This window comes from Lissotriton helveticus, chromosome 7 (genome assembly GCF_964261635.1).
Source record: "Lissotriton helveticus chromosome 7, aLisHel1.1, whole genome shotgun sequence".
In the NCBI taxonomy this organism is placed as follows: domain Eukaryota; kingdom Metazoa; phylum Chordata; class Amphibia; order Caudata; family Salamandridae; genus Lissotriton; species Lissotriton helveticus.
The window spans coordinates 1,237,815,655-1,237,841,640 of record NC_136068.1 but is presented as its reverse complement, the minus strand read 5'-3'; positions in this window follow the sequence as shown (position 1 = coordinate 1,237,841,640).

Below are 25,986 nucleotides of genomic sequence, written 5' to 3'. Positions count from 1 at the left end.
CACCCCTCTTGCATTTATTGTACCTCCACTGGTTCTTTCTGCACTGCTCCTGCTTATTTCTAAACCACTGTCACTTCTTGTAGCAATTCTCTTGACTCTTTCAGCACTTTTCTTGCTTGTTTCTGTACCCCTCTTACCTCTTTCTGTACCCTTATTCCCTCTTTCTGCACCTCTCTTGCCTTTTTCTGTACCCCTCTTATATCTTTCTGCACCTTTTTTTGCCTCTTTATGCACTCCTAGATGCAACGAAGAGGGCGCTGAGGGACCTTGAGATTCGAGCCCTGTCGGTTGACCCACCTTCTACTATACATCAACATGCATTGCTTCTGCCAGACTTCCAAGAAATCGCTGCCTGCAAAACGATTCATTTGGGGAAATATGCATGAGCTCGGTTGTATGGGGAGGTGGAGAGACTGGGACGGACATTGGCTAGACTACTTAGCCCCCGACGCCAGACCTCATACATTACCAGGTTGCGGCTAGATGACAATACCCATATCACTCAGGGTGCAGATATAAATGTTGCTTTTTTCTCCTACTATTCTCACTTATAGACTATGAGCTCCTCACTGATGGATTCTACACTCTCTGACTATTTACAGGAAGTGGCGATGGTCTGGATTGAAGAGGGCCAGCGTCAATTCTTGGGCTTGCCTATATACACTGAAAAAGTGTCTCAGGCTAGAGACAATCTTAATGGCACCTGTGCCCCTGGCACGGATGGACTCACCGGCATCTTCTTCAAGACATTCAAAACCCTACTGGTTCCGCACCTCCAGGAGGTTTATGTGGAGGGACTGGAATCTGGGACGCTCCCTCCCATGATGCGAGTGGATGTTACCAAAGCATGTGAAACCACCCAAAAGGTGTATCTCTTACAGACCCCTATCCCTACTAAACCAAGCATACAAAATTCTAGCCAAGGTGCTCCCCACATGTATATCACTTTTAATTGATCAAATGATCTCCTCTCTTCAGACTGGCGTACACATTTTGCAGTAATCAATCAAATCAAACCTGAACTCCCTGCTGCTGCAATCTTATTAAATGCCGAAAAGGCATTCAATTCCCTGAAGTGCTCATTCCAATATGCAGCACTTAACAAATTGGGCTTCCCTTGTGGCTTTTGTGCTCTCATCCATCTTCTTTACACTTCCCCAGTGGCTCAGCTCTCATTCAATTGAGAACTTACCACTCAATTCCCTCTATCGCAAGGTACCAGACAGGCCTTTCCAATTTCGCCCCCACTATTCATTATTGCCATGAACCTGCTGGTGCGACACCTCAGGAGTGACACATCCAGCGGGGCTTCCGATATCACCGTGGTCCCCTTCTGGCCTCTCTATATGCAGACAATGTGCATCTGTTTGTGTGTGAGCCTGAAAACAACCTTCCACCACTCCTCCCAGAGGTTGTACAATTTGGAGTCTTTTCTGGCCTTGTTATCGCCTGGACCAAGTCTGAAAGTTTCCCTTTTATGGACTCCACACTCCCCTTTACACTAGACTACCCTTTGCGCAGGTGCAATGACCCCCTTGCACAGCTTCTGAAATCATTCGCCTTAACTACGGCCTGGCAATTGACCATTTATCAACACAGATAGACTGATGGGTAGCACTCCCACTATCGGTCACTGGTAGAATAGATGGTCATGTTGTCCCATTTTTTACATCTCTTTCTAAACATCCCACCCCACTTACATCCAATTTATTTTAAACCTTTGCGAGCAGGCTACTTAGGCTGATGTTGGCCGGGGGCAGGCATATTTGGTAGCACAAATACACTACCTATATTATTGGTATCACCCAGATGGACAACTACAATAACGTAAACCCGAACAGTCACCTAATTGCCCTCTTCTCTCTCTGCCATTCTTCCCCTTGGCCTCACAAAATCTCCGACTGAGATCCAAGCATTGTATACCACATGCTGGGCTTAGAAAAAACGTTGTCAATACCTGAAGGCAGATTGCCTCTACTCTCCACACTTGCTGCTCCCGAACAATCCATGGCTATCCCTGACCACTGAAGCATTGTCCAAGCACATGCTCTCCCGATGTGGACTCCGTACTATGGAGAACCTATTCCATGACATGTGGTTGCACTCTGTCAAGGACATGGCCTCCTTAGATAGGGTCCCTTTGCACAGGATCCAGGCCTCAATGGTCACTGTGATAATTCCTTTAACGGTAAGACTATCTGAGTTTTCTCCCCTATCCACAGTGATTACACCACCTGACGGTGCATACCTGGTGCTACGCTTATACTGCCTTGCTCAGACACTTTGTCCAGAAGTGGGAGGAGGGGCATGGTCGGTATGCGAGAAAGTTCTGGGCCTCCCATGCCAGACAAGACATGGACATACTGGTGCAAACAGACTCGCTATATTTCCAATAACTTCAAATATTAGCTCCTTCAATTCAAATATTATATACACAGAGCCTGTCACCGCCAAACTCCTAGCTAGGATGGCCCACACCAGGCCCCACCGCTGCTCGCGGTGTGTGACTGGCCATGCCAACTTTCTCCACCTGGCGTGGAAAAGCCCCTCTGTCCTGCTAAATTGGGAGGCATTTTTCAGACATTTATTTGTGTTGCTAGAATATGTCTAACCTTTAGGGGCTGGATTTGGCGCTCTATGGCGTTGCCCTCCTACTGCCCAAGAGAAAAGTTTCTTTGCATTGGGGTGCCTCTACATTGCCTACAGTGAAGGCCTGGATGAGAGACTTACTGTAATACTACCAGTGAAGTGTATGCAACACTGTTACATCTTGCCTCCAGGCCCTTGAGATCCTTGAGTTTGCCCCACTGGAGAAGAGAGTGCTTTTGAAGGGTTTGGGGCACACTTGTCAATAACATTCTATATATCCTTATACATTTGGGGATCAAATGGGAGGATGAGTGGGCCAATTGAATAAAAAACATTGGGAAGCAGTCCTGATGTAATCTCAGAAGGTTATGGTATAAGCAAGATGGGATCTGACTCAATTGAAAGTTCTCCATTGGGCATGTTGTAATACAAGCTGACACCACAGAATTGGAACATACAACAAAGAGGACTGTGCATTTCTACTCATAGTCTGGATTTGAAGAAAGATAGAAACATACTTTTGAAATATATCCAGGATGCTGGGCCAAATAGAGTGTGAAGTTCTCTGTCTTCCTAATTTGTAATGCTTGGAATCATAAAGGATGTAGATCTAACAAGAAGAAAACCAACATTTTGTGAACTGGAGTTATTAGCCATAAAGCGTGACTTAGCACGGACCTGGGGATCCCAACTAATTTCTTTTTTTTTTTTTTTTATATTTTTATTGAAGAGTTTTCCCCCCCTTTTCCCTTAAGACATGGGCAGGACACAATAGCATTCCATGTAAAACAGCACAGATTCATAATTACAATAGGAGCATATACAAATAACAAGGGAAAAAATATGGTACCAATTCATGCCTAATTTTTCCAAAATAAACCATATATACAGTAGATACATAAAGTTCTATACAATACATTCTCAATTTCCCCCCCCAATAGTCCAATATTCAATGATCGGGACCTTGTTTCCATTGAATGAGGGGCTCCCATATTTGTAAACCAAGTTTCTTACCCTTTTTCCCCCTCCTGGCATACACAGCGGATTCTAACTTTTGTATAGATAATACCTTGCCCAGCCATTGATGATATGTGGGAGGATTAGGATCCAACCATACCGAAGCCACTAACAGTCTAAGAATAGCCATTACAACAAATACAAAATTTTCATTGTTCACATGACCCTCGGGGTTAACTCCTAATAGCATTATTGCTGGATTCAATTCTATTGTGATTGATAGTGCATTTTGCAAAAATTTCTCGATATCCTGTTTTATACTATCTAATTGTGGGCAGAGTGAAAAAATATGTATTAAATCCGCCTCCGAACTACCACACCTGAAACAGGTGGTTCCCGAGAGACCCCCCCATTGAGCAATTTTCCCAGGCGTATAATACAAATGATATAAGATCTTATAATGTTGAGCCTGTAGGGATGATGAGCACAACAATTTTATTCCCATCTCTAATGACTCTGAAAAGATCTCATTGGCTATATCCAAATCTTCAGACCACTTATTAATACATTTCTCCATATCATCTTTTTTTAATGATGTCATCTCAAAATAGAATCTCTTTATAGTACAATCGGAGCCTACTTCTATAAGGTCCAACAATACATTTCTATCAAACCCCAAAGGCATTCTTTTCCTGTTTATCTCCTTATTTGGAGGTATTTAAAAATTTTTTTGTATCTAAAGTATATCTATCCTGCAGTTCTACAAATTGTAATATACCTTGGGGGCCCTGAATATCTCCGATCTTTCTTATCCCCCGCCTCTCCCAATCTTGAAATACAGCTCCTGAAAAAACCATACTCGGGAGGGAAGGATTATTTTTAAACCTAGTATAAAAATTATATTTCCCAATTCCTATCTTTTTTGATATTCCCTTCCAAAAGTTATAAGCAGCCAATATAGTCTTAAACCGTGTTTTTTTATAATAACTTTCCTCAGTGAATCTCAAAAAAATATTTTCCACATTTTTACCCAAGACCAAACCATAAATAGCAAGTGAACCGATATTGTCCCATTCATCCACGTCAGCCCCCCCAACCAATCCCAACATATTTTGGAATGCAGCAGCCCAATAATACACTCTTAAATCTGGTAAAGACCAGCCCCCACGCTCCCGCGGTAGAGACATGTATCTCAATGCCCTGCGTGTCTTTCCTCTAGCCCATATAAACCGATTGATCATTTGTTCACATATTTTGAACCATTTATTATCAAACAGAAGTGGAATTGCCCTAAATATATACAAAAATGTTGGCAGTATCATCATTTTAATAATGTTGACCCGACCTACTAATGATAAGTGTAAATTTTCATAACGATCCAAATCTTTCTTTGTTTTGCTTATTATTGGAGCGATATTATTTCCCACCAAATTATTTATATCAGCTGATATATTTATTCCAAGATAGGTCCCTGCTGGACCACACGATTATCGTCACACACAGTCGCTGAATTTTTAATAATCTGAGTCTTGGAAGCATTTAGGGCATACCCCGATATCTGTCCAAATCTGCGGGCCTCTTCTTCTATAAAAACAGTTGCCTCCGTGGGGTTTGGAGTGACCACCACCACGTCATCAGCATAAGCCAATATCTTACAGGGTCCCAGCAGTGTTGGTAATGGAGTTATCTCTGGGCATAGGTCTAGCTTACGGATCAGTGGGTCCATATACATGGCAAAGAGTAGGGGGGAACATGGGCACCCCTGCCGTGTACCTCTTTTAATCACGAATTGACCCGTGGCGCCCCCATTGATTCGTAAAGCCGCAACCGGTTCTTTATATAGAGTTTGTAAAGCTTTTATGAAACCGCCCCTAAATCCAGATCTTGCTAAGGTATACCACAAATAGTCCCAGGAGACCCGATCAAACGCTTTTTCAGCATCCAGCAGCATTACTGCCATCGGGTCTCCTGTGACCTCGGCGGCATCGAGCAGTGTTATAACTTTCCTAGTGTGGTGGGTGGTTCCTCTACCAGGAATAAAACCATGTTGAGTTGAGCTGACTAGAGCACTTATCACCTCAGCAAATCTCATTGCCAGAGCTTTTGAGTATATTTTGGTGTCATTCTTCATTAATGTGATGGGGCGGTATGACCCAGGCTCAGTGTGCGGCTTACCTTTTTTTAAAATTAGAACAATATCTGCACCCCCCCACGACTTTGGGATAGACTCACCGAGCTGGGCAGCTTGGATCACTTTAGTTAACTCTTTAGCCAGCATACCCCAGAAAGTTTTATAGAATTCTAAAGGTATCTGGTCCGGACCAGCAGCCTTTCCTGAGGGGAGTCTACCCATAGCTTCCTTGATCTCTTCCACCTCTAACTCACTTTCTAATCTATCTGCATCTGTATCCAAAACCCTCTCTGTTGGGATATTCTCCAGGTACTCCCTGATCTCTTCATTACTACAGAGATATTGATAGTCATATAGGGTCTGATAATATTTCCTGAATACTTCCCTAATCTCTTCCGGATCTGTTTGCAAATTACCATTTCCATCTCTAATTTCCCTTACAGTCCCTTCAGCCGCTATCTGCCTGGTACGCATAGCGAGTACATGCCCAACTTTTTCATTATATTCATAGCACTTCTCCCTTCGGATTGTATAGTATGCTGCCGCTTTTTTTGCTAGTTCATCTTCAGCTTCACTTTTAACTTTTATTAGATCCAATATATATTGTTCAGCTGGTTCCCCTCTGATAATGCAATTATTGAGTTGTTCTTCTACCTTTGAGGCAAATCTCTCTAACTCCCTTTGCCGGAGCCCTTCCATTTTACGTTTATAAATGCTATAACTACATGTTTCACCGCGGACACCCGCCTTAAAAGTGTCCCATATGACTCCCACCGACGCGCTTCCTTTATTGTGTTAAAAAAACTCAGTGATCCATTTTGACATATGTAATATGTAGTCTTCCTCTAGGAGAAGCCTTCTTTCAAATGTCCATACCCGATTCGATCTTATTCCTCCTTCTAGTTTCATTACCAAAATTACTGGGTTATGGTCACTGAGAATTGTTGGGAGCCTATCAATCTTGACCCTTGACATTAAATTATTAGAAATCATAAAGTAATCCAGTCTAACACAGACTTGATGCGGCGCAGAGAAATAGGTATATCCTTTTTGTTCTGATCTAATTGTGCCCCAGACATCATTCAGGTTATTATTAATCAGTAGATCCACAAGAGCCTTGTGGACTCTTTTCTTGCGTCCTTTATAGCACCTATTTTGTCCTGTTCCTAGCCCTTCTGCCCCATTAATATTCAAATCTCCTCCTAGAATGACCTGCGGGGACCAGACAGCTAATTCAGAGTCTAGGAACTGTAATACCTCCGGATCATCCTGCGTAGACCCGTAAACTGCCACCATCGTTGTCCATACACCTTCTATCTCAATCTCTACCATGGCCCACCTTCCCCATTTATCCTCCAATTTTTTCCCTATTGTCAAGTTTTTACTCCTTGACAAGATAGCGACCCCTCTATTTTTTGCACCTTGTTTAGAACTGGCTATAAGATGATAACCTAACTGGTTGAGGCAATACTCCTGCGTACTCATTATGTGTGTCTCTTGCAAGAAAATAAAATCTACATTCATCTGGCGTAATCGAATACCTATCTTATGCCTCTTTTGGACATCATTTAAGCCGCACACATTCCATGCTACAAATCTAAGTGTCATAGCTAGATTTTCCGGGACCGTTGACTGCCTGTTCACTTGTATTTCTTATTTTAACAAAATTATCCTCCATTTCATCAACTTCAAATAAAACGTATTTTTGGGGTTACCAAACTCCCTTCCTTGCAGCTATGCTGTTCATACACTTGTTTCATAATGTACCCTACGTAGTCCCAAAATATTTCAGTACCATTGTGCCCTGTCCTTGTGTTCTCCCTCCCCCACCCCAGAAGGCCCTCCCTCCGAAACCCTCCCCCCCTACGGGCAAATAGGTCCATAAGACCTATATCTGACCGATGCGTGCCACCGGGATGTCTCACCCCCCCCCCCTGACTTTCCTTTATTATAAACAACATTCGGAGTGCTCACCAACATAAAAAAGGAGCTAATCGAAAACTCTGTCTATCAAGATATTATCTAATACTGGCCATTTTAAACAACAATATAACACTCGTCCAACATAACAGCAGTTTTGAGCGATATTTAGGAATTTAAGCATACCCAACATCTTAAAAATAGATACATAGCATAAGGAAGAAAGAAAAACAAAATTAGCATGCACATATATGCAAACAGCCTTCAATTAGACTTTTCTGAAAAAAGAAATCTAGCTCCTACTAGTACCCTACTTTCCCATAACGGATTTTCCCCTGTCCTCTCCATTTTTTTTTTTTTTTTTACTTTTTACTTTTGACGGGGTGTGCTTCTGACAGACCCAGTTTGTGAATCTTGAACCTCCGGGACTTTATGTTGAGTCTTTTGGTGACCTTTATTCTCTCTCAAGAAGCTGAGATACTCCTGCGCCATAATTTCAGAATAAAAAACTCTGTAGTTGCCATCTAAACCAACTTTTAAACGTGCAGGGAACATAAGAAAAGCCTCATACCCTAAACTTTGGAATGGGGTGATAAGTTGCCTCATCCGCCACCTTCTCGCCACGGTGGCGTGGCAAAAATCAGGGCGAGCAAAAAATTCAATTTCCTTATAGGAACGTTTAGACTGTGGTTTTGGCGTATTGATTATCTCTTCGCGCAGAAGAAAATTCCCGACAGATAGCAATATTGCGCGGGGTTTGCCCTGTATTCCCTTTCGAGTCAGCGGAAATCGGTGCGCTCTTTGTACCTCATGTTCCCAGTCCCATGAAGCCAACTCAGGGAATGCACCTTTCAGCAAATCAATAACGAAAGCTCGCACATCCCCACCCTCTTTTCCCTCTTGAATTCCGATTAATCTGACATTGTTCCGCCTTTGTCTGTTTGCGAAATCCTCCAGCTTCCAGAGCATGTCCGCAGTTGTCTTATCCTTATCTTCACTGGCGTCTTTCATTTTAACAAAGTCATCTTCCAATTTACCCGTTCTGGCCTCTATCTCAGACACTCTCCCAACCATTTCCTCATACAATTTGTTCACCTTATGTAGGGAGGATTGTATCTTTTTATTTGCATGTCTGGCCCTTCTGCTTGCTCTCTGGCTCTCTGCACGAGCCTCACTTTGGATTTGCTTTAGGGTCGAGAATAGAACTTCAAAATTTGAGGCACCTCTTTCGGAACCCCCCACGGCTCCCTGAGAGCTAGCCTCCTGAGTACCTATTTCTGCAGTTACAGGTGCCACAGTCTGAGTTGCTCCGCTCTCTGCTATATTGTCCCATACTAGCCTTTTTACAATTGTTTTCGCATGCCTTCTGCGAGGCTCTCTGGATTGGTTCTTGTGTCTTGGATTCTCATTTTTGGCTTTACCCTTACCCTTATATATAGGGTTACTATCTTTTGCAAGCTTCAACACCTCTTTTGAGGTTTTCCTAACTTTTGTTCTTATCACCTCTAATTTCAAAGAAACTGGGATGGCAAAGTAGAATGACCTATACATGGTAGCAGAGAGAATGGCATATGAAGTGAGGGGCTCCCCCCATAAATTCCTAAATATTTTTGGATGCTGAATGAATTACTATCAAATGCGTGATGCATCCAGGGTTGTAGAGAATCTTTGAATAAGGAGAAAACAGACACGAGACACTGAAGAAGAAACAGAACAAAACTGCCCCTCATGTTCTTAAGATGCCAGCTCTGGTTGATTAGATCCTTGGCTATCTCCTGTAGAGGCGGTGCTGCATGCAAATTCATTGTGAACATCCACTGGTGAAATTGCAATGATCTGCTGCTGGTATTGTTACAGTGTTTCATGTTGTATTAAAAAGGTACACACCCAAGTAATAGAAATATTTAAAAACAGCTGTCAAAATAACAAAACACATATTTCCTGCCTAGTTTAAAGTTATAAATAATGCTTGTGGAGTTAGCGAACACTTTCTTGTGCACTTTGTCCCTGCTCAAAGTCGATGGATCCTCTCTGAACACGAGGTGAGAAATCTTACTGATTGGAGGTCATCTTCAAATTAATATTGTTTTCATATCTCTTGTAAACAAAGTTGGTAGGTACAGAGTCTATCAAATCCATTTGGTTCATGCGATGTTCTCTTTTTATTAGCGCGCTGGGCATGGTGGAGGTATCATCTTGCTTGAATTGCAGTAACATCATCCTCATCTTCAGGAGCAGATTTAATCATGTACATGGTTCTACCTTTTGCTACACCTATGGCTTCCATTGACACTAACAAAACAAAAAGGCAAAAATGCATTTTTTAGGTTCAATGTGTAGTCAAACTCATCCGGCACAGGCTTGAACCAAAAAATAAACAACAGGCATAACGTATATCCAATTATGTTTAACATCACTGCCACTCATAAGAATAAGTATAGAACATATCCTTGGGGATTCCTTTTTATCTAATTCTGTTTATTTAGTTTTATTCACAGATTACAAACAGTGCTAAAGAACAAGAACCATAATGCGTTCAGATTTTCTTCACAGGTGTACAATTCAGTCTTTAGCTAGCTAGAATATTGACACAGTTTCACATTACATAATGAACGACTCTTGTGAGCCAACTGTGAAAGGAGAGCTTTGCACTATTCCAGAAAATAACTCCATTACCCGCACTGTAGAACAAGCACAAAGCCCCCTTTAAAGGCTTCTGGAATGGTTGCCCACTGCATTTCCCTAGCTACCTCCCTTAAAAGACTCCAGACTAAGGAGCGGTTAGACTTAGAGAAGGAGCTACTCACGGCGGAAGGAACTCATAAGGACACACCCTCGGCCCCTTCCCTTAGAATTGTCACGGCTCTCAGAGGGAAACGTAACACCATTTACACTAATAGGGCAGAGAAGACAATCTTGAGACTCCAAGCCCATGGGTAAGAGGGGAAGGACAAGGTAGGCTTACTCCTAGAAAAACAACTGCGGGTCCAACAAGAGAAAGCCTATGTGAAACAAATTACTGACGAGAATGGGGCAAAACACTCTAGAATAGAGGGGAAAGCCAGGGTGCTCCATGACTTTTACCGCACATTGTACCAAGCCAAGCCTCTTGGGGAAGCAGACCAATCATGACAGCCTTGCTCTCACTTTTTGCGGAGAAGGTCTTTGATCGAGTCAATTGGCCTTATCTATAGATTTCTCTACATCGATTTGGATTTCGTGAGGCCTTCATAGGGATGATACAAGTCAATTTTCGTGCCCCTAGATCTAGGGTTGTGGTGAACAGGGTGGCCTCAGACTTTTTTAACCTAGCTAGGGGGACCAGACAGGGTTGGTCCATGTTCCCGATGATCTTCACCCTCAGCATCAAACCTCTTGCAGCGAGGGTGAGGGCCAACCCGGGTATCAGTGGGATTCAATTTGGAACAGATTATCACAAAATAGCCCTGTTTGCGGATGATGTCCTTTTGCCACTCACTAACCCAGCTACCTCCCTCCTTGATATTAGTCAGGAACTGAAACAGTTTGAAGGAATGCCAGGTTTCAAGGTCAATCCTTCAAAATCTTTCATACTAAACTTTACTTTACCTCCCAAGACCCATAAACTGATGGAGGAGATGTCTCCATTCAAGTGGGCCCCTAAAGCTCCTCCATGGGGCACTTACAGAGGTGTCCTTTTCTATTGCTTTACAAATGTATTTATCATTTTAACATCTGTCTATTTCAGGGGACAAACTGGCACATTCATGAAGCTTAAAAAACTGTGAATCGCTAAAATATACCGTTTGCGATCGCAAAGTACCCTGCAGCAATGCATGAACGTAAATATAGCGAAAATAAATGTTTTTGCAAAATTAAAGAATTGCAATTTAATCTGAGAATACATTTATGAATCTTTACTTGCGTCTTCCAAATAGCGAATCACAATTAAAGATACACAAATAAATGCATGAAAAATTGCCATTTGCGATTTTACTGAAAATCGCAAAATTGCAAGTACAAAATTAGAAGGATCACAACCAAGTGGTAATAATTAGTGCAAATCAGATACTGCTGAAAGTCAACAGAAACTTACTTAAACACACACAGATTGAGCGTGAGCATTTCACAATGGCAGGGATTTACCTGATGGCGAGGAGGATGAGGCTCCAGGCTGCAGCACACAGAAGGAGGAGAATACAGGAGCACATCTTCAGAGTCTGCATTACTTTGCTAGGACAGACAGAAGATGAGATATATGACAAGTATAGGCTCAATGCAGCAATGATCCATGATTTAATCAATGAATTGGATCCCATTCTGCAGCAACAGACACGTAGGACCAATGCCATGGGCAGGTCCTATGTTGCCTGTACCTACTGGCGTCAGGCAGTTTTCAGGGGGTCATAGCAGTAGCTGGAGGTGTGTCTCAAAGTGCAGTTTCGAGAATCTTCAAAGCATTCCTTGATGCCATGATGTCCCGGATCAACTCACACATTAGCTTCCCCACAACCGTACATGACCTCACCAAGACTAAACAGGAATTATACCAGATAGCCCGCTTCCCACAAGTCTTAGGTTGCATTGCTTGCACCCATGTGGCAATATGTCCCACTGCAGAAAATGAATACATATATAGGAATATAAAATGTTTTCATTCCCTTAACATACAGGTAGAATGCAATGCCAAAAACACAGTAACTGACATTGTGGCGCAATACCCAGGGAGTGCACATGATTCCTATATATTTTGCCAGAGTGGCATACACATTCATCTTGTCAGGGGTATATTTGGAGAGGGACATCTGATTGGTAAACATGTGTTATTAATTCTCACAGACATTGTACGTATGCAAATGTAATACTGCCACTGACCCGTTGCTTACTTCCATGTAGGTGACAGCGCATACGCCTTGCATAATTACATAATGACGCCGTTCCTCAATCATACAACTGCCAATGAACAGAGGTATAATGCTGCACATATATCGACCAGGAACATCATAGAGCACACGTTTGTGCTATTGAAGAGCCGCTTCCGATGCCTCCATAAAACCGATTAAGTTTTAAAGAAACAAAGGTCCTAAGCATATATAAAATATTAGACGAATCTTATATAGACCACAATAGGCTACTATATATTTCTAATCCTTGTCCAGCCGGACAGGGGATTTTTTAATAGCTCAGATGAGTAGAATCACATGTCAATATACATTTGTACAACGACAATTCATTGTAGTAAAGCACAGTCCTGTGCAGTACCGGGGAAAAGGAATGAAGGGTAGAAGAGAGAAAAGGGTGTTTCAGGCAAAAGAAAAGAGCAGACAGGGTACTGTCTAGAGTCAAAAAAATGTTTAAACAGTATCGCCTGGAGTAGTACATATAAACACAAATATCCATTAATTCACTGTATGTCTACTCAAATTTTATTTGATGTCATCTATAACTCACACTGGAAATGTTAAAAAAGCGAATCTCTGAGGGACCCCCAGCTTCTATAGATTTATATGGGAACTAGGGTTCAGAATACGTTTTAACATACTCCAATATGGCGGTGAATAGGCTAAGAACAGAAGTCCTATTACTGTTTTCAGGATCTCCAGAGAGACCTGAGAATGGAGGTCATTTGACGAGGAAGCAGAGTGTTGATAATGGCGTCCCCGCTTTGTTCAGTCTATCGGCAGAGGACGACTGGTGGGGGCAGAATTTCTGGTGCTGCTCGTGACTAGTAAGTACTGACGATGGTACATGAAACTTTTTTTAAAAACCTGAGTGGAGTGTTTATAAAATTGTTGTTTGACGGGAGTGAGTACCATTGAGAAGGTTACACCCGGCAATTTTGTACTACAGTGATTTGCCTTTCAAAAGCCTGAGTGGAGTGTATGTAGAATGGTTACCTGGAGGGAGTGATTACCATCGAGTAGATTACACTCTGCGAGTTTTGGAACAGTCATTTGCTTTAGGGAGAATTTTAAGACACATGAGAAACATAGGGGGCTATCTTTCTACACCGCAACGTACGTGGACTCATATATGTGCATGACAGTGTATTTATACAAAAAAAATATGTTGTTTTCCCTGAGTTTACGAGTAGGTTAAGACCACCATGAGGAGTAGCTCCCGTATTAGGAAAAGAGCATGCACCATTGTTGTAGCGTTCTTTATAATAATCTAGAACAAAATACAACAGAGAGGAATAAAACAGAAAAGAGGGAGGAACATCCGGTAGGGTGAGAAACCATGAACGACATCGCTGACTATGAAATGGAATGAGTGTATCTGTTTCCTCTACAGTGTGATGGTGAGAGCACGTCCCCACAGAGTCCCGGGTTCAGAGAATTTTATATGAACTTGTGTAAGTACACTCGGTAAACTTTGAATAATATGAGAGTTTGGGTGTTAATCATAAAAGTGAGAGTGTGGCGCTCTCTAGGACACAAGACTAATGGTCACATGATATTCTAAGTGTGGGCATTTTTAATATAGCTGTTTATAATAGTTTTTTCGGAATAGGGAGATGGTGCACACATGTATGAAACTGCTGAGAAAAAATAAGATACACTGAGAGGGGAAATTTGTTTACAATCATGTCCCCTTTCTTATTGGCATATCTTTTCTTTCTTAGGAAGTGGTTCCCTCACAGAAATCCTGGAGAGACCCCAGTGTATGAGAAATTACCTACAGCTCATAAGGTAATACTAACCCAATTAGGGTAGGGATTACAACGAAGGGACCAACACCCTGACGAAAGCCAGTGCCACCCATGTGGGGGCTTAGAGTTGGCAGAAACATGTTGGTATCTGCAGTGGGGATATAGGGAGCGTTACTTTACCTTTATACCCATTTCCTTAGAGATTTGAATCCTTCCAGGGGCCCACAGTCAGAATAAAAATACATATATTGTCCTTTAGGTTGTATTAAACTACAATACTGCACTATATTGGTCCCGTTACAGAGGGGACGCAAAACCTCCTCCTCTGACCTTGTTGTTTGTTAAGTACGTCACGGTATTTCTTCATGTTGTATGTGTTTTGGTACACTTTCTTACTTCCTTTAATCTCACCACTATTCTTCATCTATACAAAAAAACATGAGCTCCATCCAGTGTGTTGGTCTGCACCTGGGTGTATGATGCGGCCCAATGATGAAGCATGAAACTGCAAAGTGTGTGAGGGCAGTATTTAGACATGTGCTGTCTCCCCCTCAAGGTCAGATAAACACTGGGCTGACGTGGGTTTTTGTTGTAATGTTACATGTACCCTCTCTGTCTTAGAATTAAAAACTTTTTTGCTTTATGTATCAGCACTCCTCCGTTGTGTGAAACATTACAATACAACCCAACCCTGAACAATGCTGCTGACTTTGCCACTGGATTCAAGAAAGCCGGGCTGTAGACGGCTGTAATGCCAGGAACCGGTCCTCGGAAGCTTGTTTCCGGTCCAGGGAAGGCATGGCTTGGCGGTTCGGGCTGGGCTGTTCCCATGAGGCACAGGGTCAGACTGATTTGCATATGGCCATGTCTGATCTGGGGTGGCAGAGTGGGCTAAAGAACGGTGATGGATTAAACCCAGATCAGTTGACTGGTGGTGAGTGCTTGTATTGTCAACGCTCCGTCCATCACCACCTTTGGTTTTGCAAGACAGTAGTAGCATGTGCCATTTTACACAATATTGCCACAAGGAGAGGCATAGTAATAGAGGTGTCTGAAAGAGACTCGGAGGACGACAATTAGCAAGGGCCACACAGCCGTGCAGCACATGGGGCAAGCGCAGCAGAAGGGTGAAGGAGACGCATGGAAATAACACAAAATTATTTCTGAGGTGAGTCGTGGTGAGACAAAACAGATATTGCAGTCAAAGTATGTTTATCCTAAAAAATAATGACTTGAGTGTTGAAGCACACATCTTATGTGCCCAGCAGCATAGGAATAGCAGTAATGTACATGCATGTCTTTAAATCAAATCATGACTTGAAAGTCAGTCAAAACTGTTGTCTCCGTCAATGGTTACCTCACCATATCTGTATGTCAGTGTACATGGCAGTCTATCGCTTCCTCCCATGCACACCCAGAAGCCTTGAAGATGCTGCATCTTCATCCCTCATGTTGGCAACGGAGGTGGTACTGCTGTGTCTTGTGCCTTCCTACAGTGGTAACAGGCATAGACAGACTGCTCATGCTTGAGGCCTCCTCACTACCCTCTTCCAGCATGACAATGTTTGACTCAATTGTGGCAGCATGCATCATTTCCACTGTATTCATCACCAGGCCCAGTGCCATTACCAGATCCCCACTCCAATGGGACATTTCAGTTTGCATGGTCACAGACCTACGTGCCAACCGTGCAGTGGTTGTGGCTACCCTATTATTGGATTTTGCATACACATTCAGGTGCTGCATCAGTCGGCGATGGTTTCTCGTTGGTGACACATGTCTCTCCTGCATCACCCTGGTCAGTTCTTTCACGCAATCCATCTGTACTACAATGTTGGCTGACATCTGTCCAATTTGTGCCTGCACTAAACGTGTGTTTTTTGCCTGCAGGCCCTGCACCCGGAGCATCTGTCCCTCAAGACCACCCCAGGCATTGTTGGACTTGGCCCTTCTGGCAGGTTCACCCCTAAACTTTTTGCTTTTAATGGTGACCTGGTGATGGTGATTTTTGGTTTCCGTGCACTTTCACTGTGTCCCAGTGGAAAGTGCGTGCGCACTCTGAGTGCATGTGGTGAGATAGGCCTGCCCTCCCATAGGAATGCATGGGGAATGTATGTGTCCCTGGTAGTTCCTGATGCGTGGGGTGTGCAGGCTCAAGTCTGGTATGTGCGGACTCGTGTGATTGAATGCTGTTAAATGATGTATGCGTCGTGTATGTGTCTAGTGTGGAAGTGCCACTTCTAGACATGGATGTGCGTGTGCTGTAAAGGTGCTGGCGTGTGATTGGCTGGAGCTGGCTGGGATGCCAGGCTCCATGAGTCATGATGGGTCTGCCCGGTGGTGAGTGTTGAGATTAGCATGCTGATGGCTGGGGAGGAGTGCACCTGGGTCCTGAATAGAGCTGGGCTTTCCCCACACAATGCCTATCCGCCCCTGTGGTGCGTCTAATGACCCTAGCCCTGCCAGTTAATAGAGTGAGGGGCTGAGCACATCAAGGGTGCTCCCAGACCAGCTGCAACTGGTTCTTCCCTCACCCTACCCACAGACAAAGGAATTTACAGTATAAGAAGGGGCTGTGTCCCCTTACAATTTGCTCTCTTCCAGGATCCTATCTGAGGGGGGCTTCTGCTGCTGTTGGGCGCCAGGAGGACCGCCACTTGGATTGCCTCCCTGCCTGGAGGCCCAGTGAGCTGGCTCTGGACCCAGCCTTGCCCCCCTACCTGCCTCCAGACCTTTGCTGGAGCTCTATTTTGCTTGGATCACCTGGGAGCGCTTTATTTGCCTTTAGCGCTTGAGAGCGCTTCATTTTTTGTTTCTAGCGCTTGGGAGCGCTTTTGTTCACAGCCCGTGCCCACCCGGCATTTGCTGTGTTCTTTATTAATTTACAAGTGCCCACCTCGATTTAGTAGTACTTCAGGAAAGCCGGTGCCCACTTGGCATTTGCTGCTTCTACCTTTGACACCGCCGGCCCGGAGATCCTCGAGAAGGCGCTGCGCCCGCCTCCCCACCAAGGGCCGGGCTGCCATTGGCGGCCCTCAGTTCAGGAAGCCAGGCACCCGACGCCCGGAAGTGGGTGGGGCTCCGAGGCGACCCGGAAGCTGCGCGGTCGCCCAATCACTGTGCGGCCCCAGAGGGAGAGACCCGCCTCCCAGGACGTCCCGGTGAAGCGCGGGAGAGCCCCTGACTGCCGGGGGCCCAGCAGCTAGAGAAGAGCGGCTGAGAGTGCAGGCGGGGCTCCGGTGGAGAAGGAGAGCCCCGCGCTGCTCGAGAAGAAGCACCGTCCCAAGCAGCAGCGGAGGAGGAGCCCCCGCCCCATGTCCCGGTGAGTGGGGGCCCGTGGTTTTCTTGTAGGGAGAGAGAGCGCCGGGGCACATTACCAGTGCCCATTCCCCCCCCCAGTTGGCAGCATAGTGTGCAGAGCCTGCGAGGCTCTAAAGCACCCAGGGGCATTGTTGATTTGAAGCCCTGAGAAGGCTCCCGGGGGCATTGGTTCTCGTGAGTCCACAAGGGACTCCCACTACCAGGGGGCATTTGTATTTAAGAGCCGGCGAGGCTCGAGGCGGCATCTATGTGTTTCTGAGTCCCTGCCGAGGGACTCCAACAACGGTGCCAGAATTGTTGAAGAGCCCGAGAGGCTCCCCGCCCCCCCAGTTGTGTTTAGAGCCTAGATAGGCTCTGGGGGTATTCTTTGCTATGAGCCCAGAGAAGCTCACAGCCCACATTATTTGTTCTAGAGCCCTGAGAGAGGCACAGAGTGCCATTCTGTTGTTTAGAGCATAGCAAGGCTCTTGGGAGGACACCAGTTAGTTGGTTAGAGCCCTGAGGCTCCCACGCTGTGTTTTGGCCCATCATTGTCTTCACAGCTGCCCAGCACTTAGTGGGCAGCTGCTCCGTTTAGGCCCCTGACATTTGGGACACAGGGTGTCCTAGCCCTGGAGAGGCCAGTTGGCCTAGGGACTGCGTCAGGTGGTGGCTCATGTGAGTTTTGCGCAATTGCTTGTTCTTACACCTCTGAATGTGTTTTGATGCATCATGTGTTTTCCTTCCCTACACCTCTGAATGTGTTTTGATGCATCATGTGTTTTCCTTTCTTACACCTCTGAATGTGTTGGTTATACATCATGTGTTTTCCTTCCCTACACCTCTGAATGTTGTGATGCATCATGTGTAATGTGTTCTTGCTTATACCCCCACAGGTATTGTGATACTTTGGTGGTTGTTTTTCTCCTAGTGCAGGTGTTGCTAGTGAGGTCCTGGTTCCCTGCGCAATATTCTCCTAAGGTGGTTAGGGATGCATAGGTGGACTTACCTGGTACCAGTAGTTACTGGTTGTGTGCTAAAGTGACTATACTCTATATTCTAAGTGCTAGTTCTAAAAGTGCTGATTCCTGACAGTGGTCCAGGTGGCCCTGTCTTCTACATATCCCCTGTAAATTCTGCCCGTGCCTGTTGGCACATTGTAAAGTGTGTGTTTTTATCTAATGTGTTTTGATGTAATACAAAGGCTATTTTTATACATAACCTTGTGTGGAGTTTCCTTTGTGGTGGGCCTTGGGTGTTGTTGCTGGGGGTGCATGCGCAAACACTTAACTCACATTGCCTCCAAGTTTAGCCTTACTGCTCGTGCTACCTTACCAAGGGGGTGAGCAGGGGTTATCTTGGCGTGTAACTCCCTTGCCCATACGTGGAAGTGGTGGTCTCTGACTGACTTTGGTGCAAGCCCTGGCCAGCCAGGAATCCCATTTCTAACAGGCATCATTAGGTTGGTTCTCTGTGCTGTGTGATTAGTAACCTCGCTCTACGCTGCCGGCCTCGGACAGTGCTACTGCGGACCTGCGTTTGAAGAGTCGGCGTGGGTGTCTCTTGTGCCTGGCTTGCCACTGGTCTTACATGTGCCTCGTCCTCAGATTCCATTGTCACCAGTGGTGGGACAGTTGCCCTGCGTGTGGTAGGGACCTGTGATGGACTTTGTGGCACCACAGGTGTGTCGGTCATTTCTACTGCGCTAGTTTCATGTGTGTCAAGGAAGTCACTGTCCTCTGCATCTTCACGTTCTGCATCTGTGAGGTTAAACAGTGCAATACAGCATTAATAACTGTTAGTGGAGTTATGTCACAGAAGTCATGATTTCCGTAAATATAAATATTTTGCTGTTACACTAATTTTGAGTTGGTTTATTCCTATTTGTGTGTTTGCCATAGTACCTGCTAGACCTGCCTGCATCTCCCATAATGCACTTTGATTTTTAACCAACATATTTACTGGATTTTCATTATGGACACTTGTGCTGTACTGAGCTCATGTAATACCCTTAAAATGTATAACAATGGCCACATGCATGCATCTTACCTTCAGATGTGTTTGCTGCTCCAGAGGTTTCTAGCTGCGTCTATCTGCGTCACCCCAACAACAGCTTCAGGCTGGAGTGTCGACTCCACCATGTCCTCCATGGGTGTGTTGGCAGTCTGTGTCGAAGTTCCCCCTCCTGTCTTCCTGGCTTCCTTAAGCCGGTCGGCAATGCGTTCCTTTGCACGACTGCCCAAGTCGTACCATCTTTTTTTTAAATCGGCGATGGTATGGTGTATGACCGCAACAGCATTCACATTATTTTGGATCTGGATCCATATTTTCCTTTGTTCCTGCTCTGCCACTTTCAATGACAGTTTTCCAAACAGCTTTTCATGGTTTTTTACCACACCCTCAATTAGTGTGTCTATTTCCTATTAGAAAATTTATTTTTCCTCTTACTGGAAGTTTGTCTGTTCTCTTCTGTTGCTGTATCCATTTTGTGAAAAGGTCAGGTGTTGTTCCAAATGTCAATTTCACTCCTGTTCAGCTTCCGCAGTTAGCTACCTCCTCTCACTATGACTGTGCACTGAATGAGGCTTGGGCTGCAGACTTCCTGGTAGTGATGTCATCAAGATGCATCAAATGTGCGACTCCGCTATTTGCGATTTTGCTATTTGCGAAATCGCAAATAGCGAGTTCACAATTTATGATCTCGCTAACTGCAATTGCGATTTATTTCAAATCGCTAATATTTTGCAATTTTTGTGATGCATTGATTTTTGCGATTCCTTATTTATGATTCCTTATTTCTCGCAAATAAGGAATCGCAAATTTTAACATTGATGCATGTGCCTGACTGTGCTTTAACCCAGTGCACAGGGTGGGCTAATTACATATCTGTGTTCCTGCTCACCATACAGGCTTAGGCCGCCCATCTGGCAGACTAACAACTTGAGTTTGTTCTTCACTGGTTGCTGACATAGGGCCCCCTGACACAGCTTCTCCTTCACTTACTGACGGCGTTTGAATAATGGTGGTAGCACTCTCCGGGACCTGATCTAGGATTTATTATATCACCTTAAAAACTTTGGACCTGTATTTCCAGTCCACTTAAGATTAAAATGAACTCTGACCTGATAAACTGATTGGACCTGAATAATTAGTCAATTTTAAGAAATTTCCGTTGGATTTGATTAGGCATAACTTGGAACGTTACATACACGAGTCTTAGTGTTTCTTTTAGACCATTATGATATGGGACCGTATATACATACATTGAAGCCATTATGATGAGAATTCTATAGAAGTTACTGGCCCTGAGGAAGTCATTGGTGACTTGACCCCAAGACGAAACACGTGTTGGCTTTTTGTCTGTTTGGCTACATTGGATGATTTCAACTACACAGGATCATCTGTTGGAATCTGTTACTCTAAAAGAAAATAAAGACTTTTTCATTTGAATGGCATAATCTGGAGGATTCTTCTTGGACTGAAATTTCTCTTTAAATATTGTACTTGACTGCTCGGGAACTAAGTTTTGTTTTCAGTTATTTCTTCTGTCTTTACAGGAGATGGGTTTGGCACATTAGTGGTTGTTGCCTATGTGTTCCCTAGAGCATCTATCACTATAAAACCTGTTCTTTCTATTGTTATTGGTTTTGCGCAAGACACTACCCAGCCACGTCCTGCAAGCTCTTAGCTTCTCCTTACATGTAGGGTATTTCCTTTACTGGCGAGGTAGGCCAAATAACGTATATATACAATATTTATAACAGAGTTCTAATAGGGGATGGATAAACAATTACATTGAAGCATTTTATGTCTCACAGGAGAAATTACAAAATCCATTATTTCATGTTTGTTGTGGGGGACTTTAACACTACTTGTGAGGCATTGGAGATCTTTGGCTAGTCCTCCAGTGAGGTATATGACAAAGAATGGGGCATTTCTGCCTTGGAGAAGCCCCCCTGTGAACCGACTCACTTACGCTTTTGCTCACTTTGCCCTGTGGCTTACTGGCCTGTAATGGCCTTACCTGATAAGACTATGAAGCACACCACACCTATAACTGGCTAGGCCATACTAGTAGGATTGACTATGTTCTTGTCTCCATGTCCCTTTGGAGGGCTGTGATAGATAGGAAAGCAGTCACAAGGGTCACAAGGGTCAATAGCAACTACAAAACCTTCCCCTGCACATTGGCAAACACTATAATTCATGTGGAGGATTCCCCACTGTCGCTTAGAAGGAACATTGTCCATCATTCAATCCATCAATTGTTTCTTTTGCATTTGTCGCCCTAAGTGGAAAGGGTATGCCCAGACATTGGTCCCGTGCTCCCCACACCACTGGTTTCAAGCTAGCCTGCCTGATGAAGGGTGATGCCCTGAAACCAGTCCCAGGATGCTTGTTTCCGTTCCGGGGAGGACCTGGCTTGGCAGTTCTGGCTGAACTGTTCCCATAAGGTACAGGGAAAAAGACTGATTTGGATGTTGCTGGGACAAACTGGGTAGGTGTGGTGAGCAAATAATTATGGATTTTACCCAGATCCTTGTGACTGGGGGTGAATGTTTGCATTATCCAGCATTCCGTCCATCAATTGTTTCTTTTGCATTTGTTGCTTAGCAGGAACAGCAGGCCTGCATACAATTGGCACACACTGAAATGAGCTAGAGTGTTTGCAGCGTAATTATAGGAGGTCCTAATCAACTACCAAACCATATAATAGATGGTCTAACAAAGATTGTAAGTCTGCCAAAAGATGCTGCTCCCTGCTTTAATATGCAGAAACTGTGACCGCATAAGATCCAAGAGGACCTAATATAAAATAGTGCAGTCTTATGTTTGCTGGGTTTGGAATGCTCACCTTTGGGACCTTATCTCCAAAGCTGTCAAAACAAAAGACACCAAAACTTCTGGAAGCTAGCGGCCAATGGGGCCAGTGCTGAAAACTCAACTTGAATAACCCTATACAACCCCATACATAGCGGACTCCTGGGAAACTCTTCAATGCTGACATCAAAAACTGGGTGGTATTCTTTAACAGCATTGCAAATGCATTAAAAGAGGGTATTGGGATACCTACATCTTGGAAAGTAGAATATATCGTACCCATCCACAAAGATTTTCAAAGGACTTCCCTCTAAATTACAGGCCAATAACCCTAATAGATGATTCCCCAAAAATATTCTGTAGACACTCTCTAAGTTCACATGAAACATGGATTGGTGATGCCAATGCCCTGTCACCCTTGCAGGCAGGGTTCAGAAAACAAGTAAGCACCATAGATGAAGAGGTTATATGTATATATACTGGAATATGTTTATCATCAAGACAGCCCAACTGTATGTACGTTTTGTGGACTACTGCATTTGATTTAGTCTCCCATGATAAGGTCTGGGAGATGCATAAAAACAAGTGTATTCCCTTGTCACTGCTTGGCACGCTAATCCAGCTATACTCAAACACCTATGGTCAAGTTATTTGAGATGAGCAAGGTGAGCTCACTGAGCAAATCAATGTCAAGAGAGCGGTGCGCAGGGATGTGTCCTGGTATCTGAATGATGTAGTGGCTGCTTTGGAGTGCAGTGCAGGAAGGAATAGCAGTATAGGAATAGCGCTCCAATAATTGTGGTTCACAGAACTTCCATACTCTTATTTGTGGATGACAACTTGTTGGTGTTGAAAACTCCAGCGAACCAGTTCGTAACCTTTTGTAAAGATAGGGGACTAGAAATTAACTTGCCAAAAAACTAGTTTATGGCCATAAATCTTCGCACTGCCTTTAAAGGGTCTATCACTTTGAGTGGCTGTAACCTGGAAAGGGTGTCTGAGTTCGACTATCTGGGCGTCAGGCTCACCTCAAATATGTATTGGCTTCCCCAAATCAGGAAAAGTGGCTTTAGTCTGTGTTATCACACCTCAGGGATTTAAGAGCTGTACAATTTCTCGATAATGAGGCAGATAACAACTGCACTTAATATTTAGCAGGCAAAGTCAGTAGGGAACACCCTATATGGACCCGAATTGTGGGATCATATTGGGCTATCATATTTGTCATCAGCCAAGAATAATTTCCTAAAATCATTATGTAGACCCATTGTATACCGACAGAGACTGAGGTACATGTAGGAAACATATTATAATCGTCGACTTGGACAAATGGCTAAGCAAATTTAAGGCATTAAACATATTACTAGGCCTAGATGACTTTTGAGGCACTGAGCCTCATTTGAAACCCTTATCCAAGGCCCTTGTATAAGAACTATACTGGGTCCACGCTTGGGGCTTGGAAGTCAGCGTCAAGAACTTCAGCACCCGTACTGTACATCTTAAGAATCTTGGTTAAGTTCGAAGATTTCCTTGACTACATCTCAGCTCCGTTAGACAGGAAATCCTAAATTACGATTTGGTTTGCTACCCTCCATGTTAAATCTTTCTGTAAGAAGTGGAAGGGTATTCATAATCAGAATCTAATCTGTTCTGTTTGCCTACAGGCAAATGAGATTCCTATTCGTTATTTCCTCTTTTGACCTGGCTAGGAATGCCCAAGGAACCCGTAGTTAGTCCTGATTTGTAGACAGCTTGGTACTAAACAGTGTTACACTGCATTTAGACTGCTGTGCGCTGAAACCAAGGAGAAGATAGTGTGCACAGTAGCTAAGTTCTTGCACTGAAGCTGGATTGTAAGAGCAAACATTATGATTTACATGTAAGATCTCTCTTAATGAGTTTAGATGGGTCTCTATAGGCCTTGACTATCTCATCACTTTTTCTGTATACACATGATGTTCACCCTGATGTATTATATAGAAGATTGCACTTTACACTTTATGTTTTGCACTTGATAGCCATCTCTGATTGCTCATATTTTGCATTTGGAGGTTAATTTCTCCACATCCCTCCATCATTAGGTCAACTGGTTATATTATAGTTAAATACTTTCATTGAATCTACATGTTGGTACTGGTGCATCACGATCTGCGGGATTCTAGAAGTTTCAGATGGTAACATACTATCGAGTGTTTTGCACATTAAACCCCATTGGATTGTGGAACATTTTAATGTTGTCTTTAAGGAGATAGCTGTAGTCCCTCAGTGCTTTGCACTTTAGAATCTATCATGGACCTTTAATTGAACAGGTTCAAAAATTGTTACAGTCTTGAGTAATCATCATTCCTGTTTATATATTCATACCAACCTCACCTTTTAAAAATTATAAAAGCCAGAAACGTTTATTTTAATGTATTTATTACATTTTATAATTTTTATTTGGAACTCTGATATTGTACTGCACATGCACTTTATCTTTGGAAATATATATGAATGAATTGTGACGTATTTTTTACTTTTGCTTTTATGGTCATTTTGGCCGAAATAAAGAATTCTTGACTTGACGTGATAATTGTATGAAGTGGTTGTGCAAACTGGTTGTGATGCATGGAGTACTTACTGGGCAGCCACTTATCTGACACAAGTAGTGTTTTTATTTTTTTATTTTTATTTATTAATAAACTGCATGATTACTTAAAATCTTTACAGTATAAAAAATAAAAAGCTTTATGAACGTCCCAACTCACCCCTCACCCAAGTTCCAACCAAACATAAAAATGAAAATAACTTTGAGTTAAAAAACTAACATGTTAATCCTGATAAGCTGTCCAAAACAGAGTTCTTTGTAAAAGGAGTAATGTATAGGTTGTACAAGTGTTTCCCAGCTGATAAGGGGAGGCACATGAAAGTTCGGTAGAGTCAATTCATGTACCTGGGGCTGTTAACGAAAGATGGATTCTTCGTAGATCTTTAAACCAGCCCTGGTTGGATAACTGGGGCGGAAGGCTTCCGGTTACTTTGCCGACAATGCCGTTAAGTGGGAGTTGAGTGCCATATTTACCTGGTATATAAATTTCCCAACTCTGGCTATCAAACAGGTCGTGGAGACTGAGAGGCACCAGTCCGAAGCCTCTCTGCAAGTTCTATAATCCGTGTTCCGTAAAATCGGGAGCAGCAAGCGATGGCGGTCATTGGCCAGCTTTGTGCAGCAGCACAGCAAGTGTAGCCAGGATTCTCTACGGTAATTCATAGACGACAGGCCAAGGTGCCATCCGTACGGGCCCATTTGGGGTTGAAGTCCATGATCCTGAGGGCCAAAAGTCGAAAGTACAACATTTTCTTTCTCGCGTAGGTGGATACTGGATCTTGCAGGTAAGGTTGGGGCTTACCTGGAATATATGATTTGTCCAGGGCCTGAGTTAGTGGATTTTGCCGAAGAGATGCTAGGTCAAGACCAAAGGAGATGATCCGGACTTGTCGCTTGACTGCTTGGGCCCAAGCTGAGAAAGGAATTTCGTGCAGGTGCAAACTCCTTCTTTCGATTTTCAATGCTGCAATAGCTTGTCCTACCTTTGAGTACCAGGGGGAGCCCACCTCATCAAAGATTGATTTTAGGGAGTACTTTAGCGAATGTTCT